A 10,641-nucleotide genomic window follows, 5' to 3' on the forward strand; every position below is an offset into this window, starting at 1 on the left:
GAGTAACCTTCATACTGTCTTCCATAAGGGCTGTACTAATTTATATTCCACCCACATCCCTTTAGAGTGAATGCTCATGTCCCCTCTTTGCAAAGGATCAGTCATTTCTAGTCTTGTTGTCAAGATGGTGGCCAAACTGTCATTTGATAATCCCTTAGCACAGTACCTGACACCTCTGAGTGAAGCCAGCTGCAAAAGTCTGATCCTCTAATGTTGTCTGCTATTGTTAGACCAGACCTCTGCAGCTTGCTTCACCCAAGGGGATGGCGAGTCTCTCTCCTTCCCACCCAGACACTACTACCTCATGGTCTGAGTCCTTGAGCTTTTCTGGTGGAAGGGCTCAGACCATGTATATATTCTTTTCCAGACACTCTCCTCCATCCTCAGCTCCAAATCCACTTATCTCCCCCATAAAGTGCTTATTGATGACTGAACTTGAGGCTCAGAATAATGCCAACTAAAGACAAGCCTCTCCAAACAGAGCAGCCACTCTCCCCTTGATGTCCCCAGGCTGGGTCCAAAGGAGCTGTGTTTCTGACTCAAGCCTCAAGGATTAGGTCAGGCACTCTCTCTCCTTTCACCACCAACTGCTTTCTTGGGTCGCTGATTTTTTCAGAGAGAAAAATGCCTGTGATAGAGGCATGAAATAGCACTGCTCAACCTCAAGAAGAGGTTTGCAAGCTCATTCAGTCAAAAAGTAATTTTTATCAGGCCTCCCAGAGAGCCTCTGCCCCACCTACATTTGCAAATACTACACACTCTGTGTTTTTAAGTCTCTAATTCGAATCCCGCTTTTGTTAGTTAAGAAGAGTGTGAGTTTCCAGGTATGTGACCAAAAAAAAAAAAAAATTCCCAAAAGTAGGATTGAAGGGAGAGGCAGAGCTTAACACATGCTTCATGAACCCAGTGCCTGATTTCATGTAGGCTGTAACCTAAATTCTCTCAGATCATTGCTACCTCAGCTAGTGCCTACTTCAATGATCTGGTCTGTTTCCAGTTGGCCATCAGACTGGCGTAGGTATAGTCTCCCTTCTACAGGAACAGCAAGACCAAATGACTTCCAGTTTCATGGTCTACTGAATTCTACCATCAAGCAAAATTGTTATTCCTTCAAGCTACTATTTATGAGGCACTGTGTAAGAGTCATGCAATTATACAGACCAATCCCTACCTCAAGGAGTTTACAACCTGGAGAACAAGACAAGAGGTTCAACTTGGCACTTTGTTATTAAGAAAGGCAAGTGCCTGGATTCAAATCCAGCTTCTGCCACTAATGAGGTTATCATAAGAAAGTCCACTTAACTTCTATGTGCCTCCATTTTCTCATCTGTAAAATGAGGCTAATAATTGGATGTATCTCAAAGTATTCTCGCATAAGATTAAAGGAGATAATATATATGAAACACTTAGGGCAACGCTTGGCACCTAGTGTTGGCTTTTAGCAATTATTATCACAAAAGAACTGCAAATAGATGCAATATATAGCCCAATACTATGAGATAAGGAGGATGAGATGCTATTTATTTGGGAGAGAGCAGTATAAGGAGAGTGGATATATTCCAGGGAAAAAGCTAAACAACAGGAAATAGAAACCTGAACTATACTATACTACACAACACTGCACTCCACCATACTATCGTTAAACAAAGTTATGGAAGGTCATTGTTTGCACCAGCTTCTTTCACTAGACCCCAACAGACTAGACCAAACCAGAATGGAGTCACTCAGGCTAGGTGTCACATAATCAAACTAAACTCTGAAGTAGGCCAGTTTTCCAAGAAATAGAATATTCACAGCAACCATTCAAAGGGGATCCAGTTTACCTGACTCTGGACGTCTGAGAGATGTGTCCTCACACTCCTGAATTCTTGCCTTGCCTCCGACCTGCTTTTCCATCTTTCCATCTCCCTTGAGCAATCTAGCCAATTCACTGCTTCCTGTTTAATGCTATTCTATTGATATGGTTTTGTGTTATTAGTCTTTAATGTTATTCAAGACCACCTATCAGAGTTCTTGCTCAACAAGCCTCAACAGTTCCCTATTGCCAACCCACCGTGCGTGAGCTCCTTAACTTAGGGTTCAAAATCTTCCCCAATACTGCTTATTGCCAGCTACCTGTCATTTATAGCCCAGACAAGCAGGACCCTTGATAATTCTTGACCTCCATCACATGTCCACACTTCTATACCCATGCTGATCCAGAACTGAAATCTAGTTCACGTTTCATGAAGTAGCTGGTTTTTAAACTCACATCTCAAAATCTGTTTCTATTCCTTCACCTAGATATAAACTCTTCTAGGAACCAGTAGACTTCAGTGGCCAAAAGTCTGGATTCTAAAAACCAACTGTCTAGGTTCAAATCCCAGCTATGCCATCAGCTGGTTGTGAGATCATAGACCAGCCACTTTGCACCCTACATCTATTTCCTGATGTGGAAGATGAAGAATGTTAATCAGATATTAAATAGGTTGGCGTACATTTAATCGGATGCCCGAAATCGTGTAAGCATGCAGTATCATGACAGATGCTGTTGCTAGCCTACCCACGTCCCCTTGGTATTTATTTGTCTTTACATTCTCTAAACTGTTTATGAAAAACATTTGTGATGCTATGTAGTCACAATAACATGCTCAGCTCTCATGTGGGGCAGACCAGAACTGTCTGAGACGTAATCTCCCAAGAAGCAACACTCAAACAATGACAGGTGGAAAGTTAATGGATGACTACTCCCTGCCTGAAATAACTCTGAAACATAGTCATAGTGTGGACAATGTAGATTCATTACTGACTCCCAACCTTCCCCAGCAGGCTCTAACAGTGGTTGCCCTCAGTCATAACTGGACTGACAGGTACCTTGTGTCAACGTCCTTCCCTTCCCTGACATACTCTCCAGTCTCCTACCTGTATTTCCTGGGATCACCTCCAAAATAAACTATATGTAACATACTTGGATTCTTGTCTTCGGGTCAGCTTCACAGGGAATCTAATGTCATGACAGCCTTTTTGTTTTGTTTTGTTTTGAAGTCAGAATCTCACTCTGTTGCCCAGGCTGGAGTTCAGTGGCACACTCAGAGTCACTGCAGCCAGCCTCCACCTGCTGGGTTCAGGAGATTCCTCCGCCTCAGCCTTCCAAGTAGCTGGAACCACAGGTGTGTGCCACCGTGCCTGGCTGATTTTTATATTATTGTTATTATTATTAGTATTAGTATTATAGAGACGAAGTCTCACCATGTTGCTCAGATGGTCTTGAGCCCCTGAGCTCAGGCAGTCCTCTCTCCTCCACCTCCCAAAGTGCCAGGATTACAGACATGAGTCACCATGCCTGGCTGACAGTTTTTATCATAAGAGATGCCTTCTTTCTCTGAAACCCCCCAAACACTACTCTGTTTGCATTAGTATTTTGGTAGAGTCCACCTCCATAAGACCTAAAATCCAAGAGATAAATTAAGACCAGAGAACAAATATCTCTAAACAGTGCCTAGCACAGCATCTCTCACATAGAAGTTATTCAATCTATATTAGAAGAACAAAAAAATAAAGGGAGGTCAAAAGGTTATTCTGTGAATATAAACATAGAACAAGAACTATTGATTGGTAACTAAGAGTATTTGACAAACCCGTGTGTTCAGACACACCATTTTTCCAAGGTATAGATCTACCACACACGCCTGCAATGTCTCAACATCCCTTCCCCTTGATGTCAGGACTCAAGAGGCATTTGCCATTACTCCAACACTGTTTTCTCTCATCAGTGTACTTGTGTAACCTGTTACATTTTCTAAATACAGACAATACAGAGAATGCGCTTTAGGCAGCTACTTCCTGAAGACCTAGAGGTCCTCGTTTTAATCTTATTAGCACATTCTTCAAATCATGGTGTAGGCGGGTGACTTCCAAGAGACATTTCTGGAGATGGCTAATCCAGCCATGGGGTGTGGTTTCTTGTAACAGCCACTCAGGAAAATCTTCCTTCCCGAACTTCTGTCTTGACCCGCTTCCTGAACTTTACCTTCTGGATCTTGAAGTCTGCCTTATATGGAAGACAAATTCTAGAGTCAGTGAACTGTGAACGAGAGCCCTAAAATTAACGAGAGCCCTAAAATTAGCGACAGCCCTAAAATTAGCGACAGGTAATGGTGATACGTTATCAGGCACCCGCGTAAAATGACAAACTTGAGATTGACAGTTACCTTTGGCACCACCAGCAGCAGTAGCTTTCAAAACTGCCCTTCCACAGTAGGGTTCTCAAAGGATGATCCACGGACCATCTGTATTAGAAGGTACATCTGGCACTATTTAAAACGCAGAAGCTGGATTTGAATCCAGGCACTTGCCTCATCTGTAAAATGAGGCTAATAATTGGATGTATCTCAAAGTATTCTCGCATAAGATTAAAGGAGATAATATATATGAAACACTTAGGGCAACGCTTGGCACCTAGTGTTGGCTTTTAGCAATTATTATCACAAAAGAACTGCAAATAGATGCAATATATAGTCCCACTTAAGCACACACACCGAATCAGAATCTCCTATGAAGAGTTTGCGTTTTTTACAAACTCCCAGGATGATAAGGATAAGGTGACCAAAGCATCTAGGTTTTAGTATTGGACATCCCACATTCAGGAACCCCTTCAGTTCCAGGAAAGTTGGTCCCCCTGTTGGGTGTGTCTTATGCACGCTGATTTCTTTTTGTTGTTGAGAAAGTAGGATTTATTGAGAGGACAGAAAAACTCCCAAAGGGACTTACCAGTCTGGTGCAGAACCTGGCGCTTATATAGCCCCAAGACGAGCCAATTGGCTAGCACTAGTTGTGACCTGATTGGTCGGCACAAGCTGTGATTGGTCAGCACTAAGGACCAATTGGCAGGAGGTAGGGGCCTAACGGTAAGCTAATTGGTTGGCACTTGACAGTGAGCTGATTGGTTGTTTTTCTATCCCAGCAGTGAGTACTCAAGCTCTAGCTTGAGAGGCTTGTTGGGAGCTGGTTTACCAACGTGAATGTATCAGCCCGAGAGGCCTGCCAAAAGTTCGCTACAGTGTTACCAGGAACGCCCTGTCTACCTAGTTTTTCTCTGGCCATGTCCTCTCTCATTCCCCCCTCTGGAGTAGTAACCCTAACTGCGCTAAGGACAATGACCTGTCTGGGTATTTCCTGCTTATCTCTAGAGTTGTGTGACAGACCCCAAGGTATGCTACCCTAACACAGATGCTACTTTTACTTGGTAAAAGTCTCTGAGCCCTTGAGGTGACTTTAATCCAGTGTGACATTGGCATGGGGAGCTCCCTCAGGCAGAGGTCTTGGTGAAAGCCTTCCATGGGGGCTTGAATATTTGGGAGACCGAGAGTGTTTGTGCTATTTTACTTTTCCTTTTTTTGAACCTCATGTGCAGGGAGTTAAACTTGGTCTGGGGTTTATAGTATACAATTTGATTCTGTGTCTACAAGGCCCGTATCTGAATTTATGTGGTTATTTATTCCCATTCCTACCCCCCACTCTCCATGCCCAGCAGGCAAACATTGCATTGTGGTTGTTACAGACTCTGGATTTGTTTGTGTCCTTGTAAAGCCTATAGCATTGTTCCTGTGCATTTTAATTTCAACAAATTATACTCTGGGGCAGACTTCATTCTAACCCTTGCCTTTTTTGTTGCTGTTGTTAAGCATTGTATTTAGTGTTGTGTGGTCCTTTAATTTGTTGCTTCTTGTGGTAGGTGACTCTGAAGATGGTTCCCAACGACGGCGCTTCTTGGTATTCATGCCCTCGTGCAATCATCTTACCTTAATCAGGGGCTACACCTAGTGACTTGTTCCTAATGAACAGAATGTGGCAGAAGTGATGGCATGTCCATTTTGAGATTAGGTTACAAACAGCCTCTGTGTCCCTCCCTTGCTCACTCTGGTGGAAGCCAGCTGAGACTTTGAGAACTGCCCTATACATATCCTTACACCAAGGCCTGGAGAGAGGCTTCCAGCCAACAGCCAGCAAGGAATTGAGGCCTTCAGTCCAATAGCAGTAAGGAGCTGAATCCTGCCAACAGCCTCGTGGGTGAGCTTGGAAGCAAATCTTCTAGTCTAGTTGAGACTTGAGAGGACTATAGCTCTTGCCAACACTTGATTGCAGCATTGTGAGAGACCCTGAGTCAAAGGGCCCAGCTAAACCATGCTGGCTCCTGGCCCACAGAGACTGTGATATAATAAATGTTTGTTGTTTTAAGATGTTGAATTTGGAGTAATTTGTTACACAGCAATAGATAACTGATATGTTTCTAATCATTGCAAAGTACCCACAGCGTGCCTGTACTACATTTTGCTTGTCTGCACCCTGCAGATAGATTGCTGACTGACTCTAACTCCTGTAACTACTGCAGACACTGCTTCTGCGAAGGTCTTCGGCAACACCCTCTTCCAGGCCTATGTGAACAGTTCTCTAGGATGTGTGCATAATGGGACTACTAGGGAAGACGCAGAAATTAGGGGAGCACCTGGAACAATACTCTCAGTTTCTTTCATTCTTAAACTGTGACTATTGCTACTTAAAAAAAAAAAAAAAAAAAAATTATATATATGTATATATATATATATACATATATATATTTCCCCCTAAGCATTTTTTATGAAGGTAAGTAGTCTTTGAGGGGAAATAAGGAGACTACTTGATGAATGAGTATTTTTATTTATTTGTTTTGAGTTGGATTCTCACTCTGTCACCCAGGCTAGAGGGCAGTGGCTTACTCACAGTCACCCCAGCGTTCACCTGCTGAATTCGATAATCCTTCTGCCTCAACCTTCCAAGTAGCTGGAACTACAGGCACATGCTACCACATCCGGCTAATTTTTTATCTATTGTAGAGACGAGGTCTTGCCAAGTTGCCTGGGCTGGTCTCGAACCTGCGGGCTCAGGCAATCCTCTCGCCTTAGCCTCCCAAAGTGCCGGGATTATAGGCTGAGCCACCAAGCTTGACCTAATGGGTATTTTAGATGTGGGATGAGGGGGTTAAAGAATAGTGGGGGTGGTCTGTGGAACAATATAGAAAGTTGTTGTCTTGGGCAAAGAGACTCAGGTATGAAACTTCTCATGTTACCCAGGCTGACTCGTTCATGCTAGGCTTCAGTCCTGAGAGGCTAGGAGGAGTAGGAGGAGGGAAGTTTGGTTCAAAACTGAGTGGACACATCTATAACCATTAAAACAACATTTCTCTGTTTGGATTTAGGAAATGGCCTCAAGTTCCTGGAAATGTGTGCAGAGACCCTGTGGCCATGAGAAGATCTGTCATTTTATTTTTTATAGTAGAATGAAATATATTTGGAAGTCACTGGACTGTGGCTGTCCTACTTCAAAAGGCATTTCATAACAAAACACCATCATGCCCCATTTATAGTAATAGCATGCTGTGCTCTGGCTGCTGTGGGCAAATAAAATATGTTCTTGTAACATAAACAGCCTCACTTTTCCTCTAAAGACTAAAGGGTCATGCAAGATTTATTCAAATAGGCTTTTGAAATACAGAGACACATACAAAAGCATGTTGAATATACATATGTAGATGATGGACAGATGGATAGGTAGATAGATAGATATACAGGTACATCGATACATAGACAGCACAAGAGATAGTATCATAAATGAATTCTAAGCCCTAAAATCTAATAGATAATCTTGGAGATAATATCAGAGCCAGAAGGGACATTAAAAATCTTTCAGTCCAGGCACCTTATTTTTTTTCCTTTTTCACAATTATTATTATTTTTTTTTTTGAGTTGGAGTCTCACTCTGTCACCCATACTGGAGTGCAGTGGCTGCTCCTGGCCACCGCAGCCTCGACCTGCTGGGCTCCGGCGATCCTTCCACCTCAGCCTTCCAAGTAGCCGGAATTACAGGCATGCGCTACCACACCTGGCTAATTTTTTTGATTTTATTGTAGAGATGAGGTCTCGCTGCCCAGGTGGGTCTCGAACCCGCGGGCTCATGCAATCCATTCACCTCAGCCTCCCAAAGGCGTGGGATTACAGGCTGAGCCACCGAGCCCGGCTCACAATTATTTTTATTGTGGTAAAAATATACATCAAACTTGCCAACTTAGCCATTTTTAAGTGCACAGTTCAGTGGTATTGCATGCATTCATCATGTTGTGTGACCATCACCATTATCCATCTCTATAACTCTTTTTCATCTTACAAAACTAGAACGCTGTACTCATTAAATGGTAACTTCCCATTGCCCACTTACCCCAGATCCTGGTAATCCCTATTCTACTTTCTGACTCTATGATTTTGACTACTCTAAGTACTTATATACGTGGAATGTTATTTGCCTTTTTGTGACTGACGTATTTCACTTAGCATAACATCCTTAAGGTTCATCCATGTTGTAACCCATGTCAGAATTTCCTTCCTTTTTAAGGCTGAGTAATATTCCACTATACGTAAACACCACATTTTGATCGAGCATTTAGCCATCGTGGGACACTTGGGCTGCTATTGTGAATACTGCTGCTAAAACATGGGTATGCAAATATCTCTTCAAGACCCTCTTTCAGTTCTTTGGGGAATATGTCTAGAAGTAGAAATGCTGAATCATAAGGTAATTCCATTTTTAATTTCTTAAGGCACTGCTGTACTGTTTCCACAGCATCACTACTATTTTATATTTCCACCAACATGCACAAAGGTTTCAATTTCTCAACATTCTGACCAAAATTTATTATTTTCTGGGTTTATGTTTAGTTTTGTTTTTATGGCAATCACCATAAAATTTATTATTTTCTGGGTTTTGTTTAGTTTTGTTTTTATGTGAGGCTGTACTTCATGGTAGATTTGATTTGCAGTCACCTAATAATTTGTAATGTTGAGCATCTTTTCATGTGCTTACTGACCATTTGTATATCTTCGTTAGAGGAATGTCTATTCAGGTCCTTTGTCCATTTTTGAATCAGGTTTTTTTTTTTTTGCTGTTGAGTTTTAGGTGTTCTCTAAATAGTCTGGATGTTAATCCCTTATAAGTTATATGATTTGCAAATATTTTCTCTCATTCTCTGGGTTGACATTTTACTTTTCTGATATTATATTTTGATATACAATTAAAAATTTTTGTTAAGTCCAATTTATCTATTTTTCTTTTGTTAGCTGTCCCTCTGGTTTCACATTCAGGGAACTATTGCCATATTCAGTGTGATGAAGATTTTTCCATATGTTTTCTTCCAAGAGTCTTGTATTTTTAGGTCTTATATTTAGATTTGGATCCATCTTGAGTTAATTTTTATATACACCGGTAGGTAAAGGTAAGGGTTCATTCTTTTGCATGCGGATATCCAGTTTTCCTAGCACTGTTTACTGAAAGGACAGGTATTTTGTTTTATAAAGAAGAAAACTGAAGCGCAGAAGGAAAAGTGGTATACCCAAGGCTTACGGCACATGGGAGACAGGATACAAAATAGAACCTGAACCTCTGGTTCTTCCTCAGTGCTATCCCACACACTTACAATTAACATAAATTTGAATTCAAATAGTTTGGAAAATGAAAATGAGTTATTTTCTTATCTCTCTTGGGCTCACTAATGGTGTAATTTCTAGCAAATGGATAATGCTTAGGCAGAGAGCATGTGATGATTTTAATGTATTTTCCACAAATTCTTTGGTATTTCTTCCCTCAAGAGGTGGAGCTTAATTCTTCTTCCATTAACTGAGAAGTGGACTTAGTAATTTGCTCCTAAAAATTAGAATGGGAGAAATGGCAGTTTAGTCTCTCTTCCCTAAGTCTCTTTCGCCTCTCAATCTCTCTCTTCCGCCATCTCTCCCTCTCTCTCCTCTCAATCTCTCTCTTTCCTCTGTCAATCTTTCTTTCTTTCTCTCCCTCTTCTCTCGATCTTTCTCTCTCTCTTCCTCTCTCAATCTTTCCTCTCTCTCTCCTCTCTCAACTTCTCTCTCTCTCTCTCTCTCTCTCTCTCTCCCCCCCCCCTCTCCTCTTGCTCCCCCAGGGGACATCAGTTGCTAGGTCTAACTCTGCCTCCACGTGGCACAAGTCTCCTGTCTATAACCATCTGAGGGATGCTGGACCACTCAGCCCCAGTCAGGCCTTCGGGTGACCGCAGCCCCTGCTGACATCATGACTGCAACTTTATAAATAAAGGATTCCAAGCTGAACTCAAATTCCTGACCCCCCAAAAACTTAGATAATAAAATATTATTGTTTTAATCACTAAATTTTGGAGCAATTTGTTATGCAACGATAGATAACTAGTACAGAGAATTAGCCAGCCTTCCTTAAGTTACCACCATGAAAGCAACCGCCTATTTTATTAAAGGGTAAAACTAGCTGCTGGAGAATTATTTCTCTCAAGTCTTTGGCATTTAAGAGTCAACAGCAACAAGAATCAAAGAACGGGGGCTTCCTTGCTGCCCTCTGGCTGCCTGTGTCTGGTCTGCAGCCTGATAAGCTTGAGTGACTCTGCCAGCTCATGCTGAAAAATGTGTCTCTTCTTAAGGCCTGACTCTGAAACCTTGCGGAAACTTTCTAGATTAGGATTACATTAAAACAGGCATTAGATCTGGGTTCTAGTTCCAGTTTCTAGTTCCAGTTCTGCCCAGATCTGGATGTGTCACTTTTGCAAGATTTCTATCCTTTTGTAGGTCTTCAGTTTGG

The sequence above is a fragment of the Carlito syrichta genome, unplaced genomic scaffold (assembly GCF_000164805.1).
Source record: "Carlito syrichta isolate Samal-C Ts95f unplaced genomic scaffold, Tarsius_syrichta-2.0.1 Scaffold126382, whole genome shotgun sequence".
NCBI classification, from domain to species: domain Eukaryota; kingdom Metazoa; phylum Chordata; class Mammalia; order Primates; family Tarsiidae; genus Carlito; species Carlito syrichta.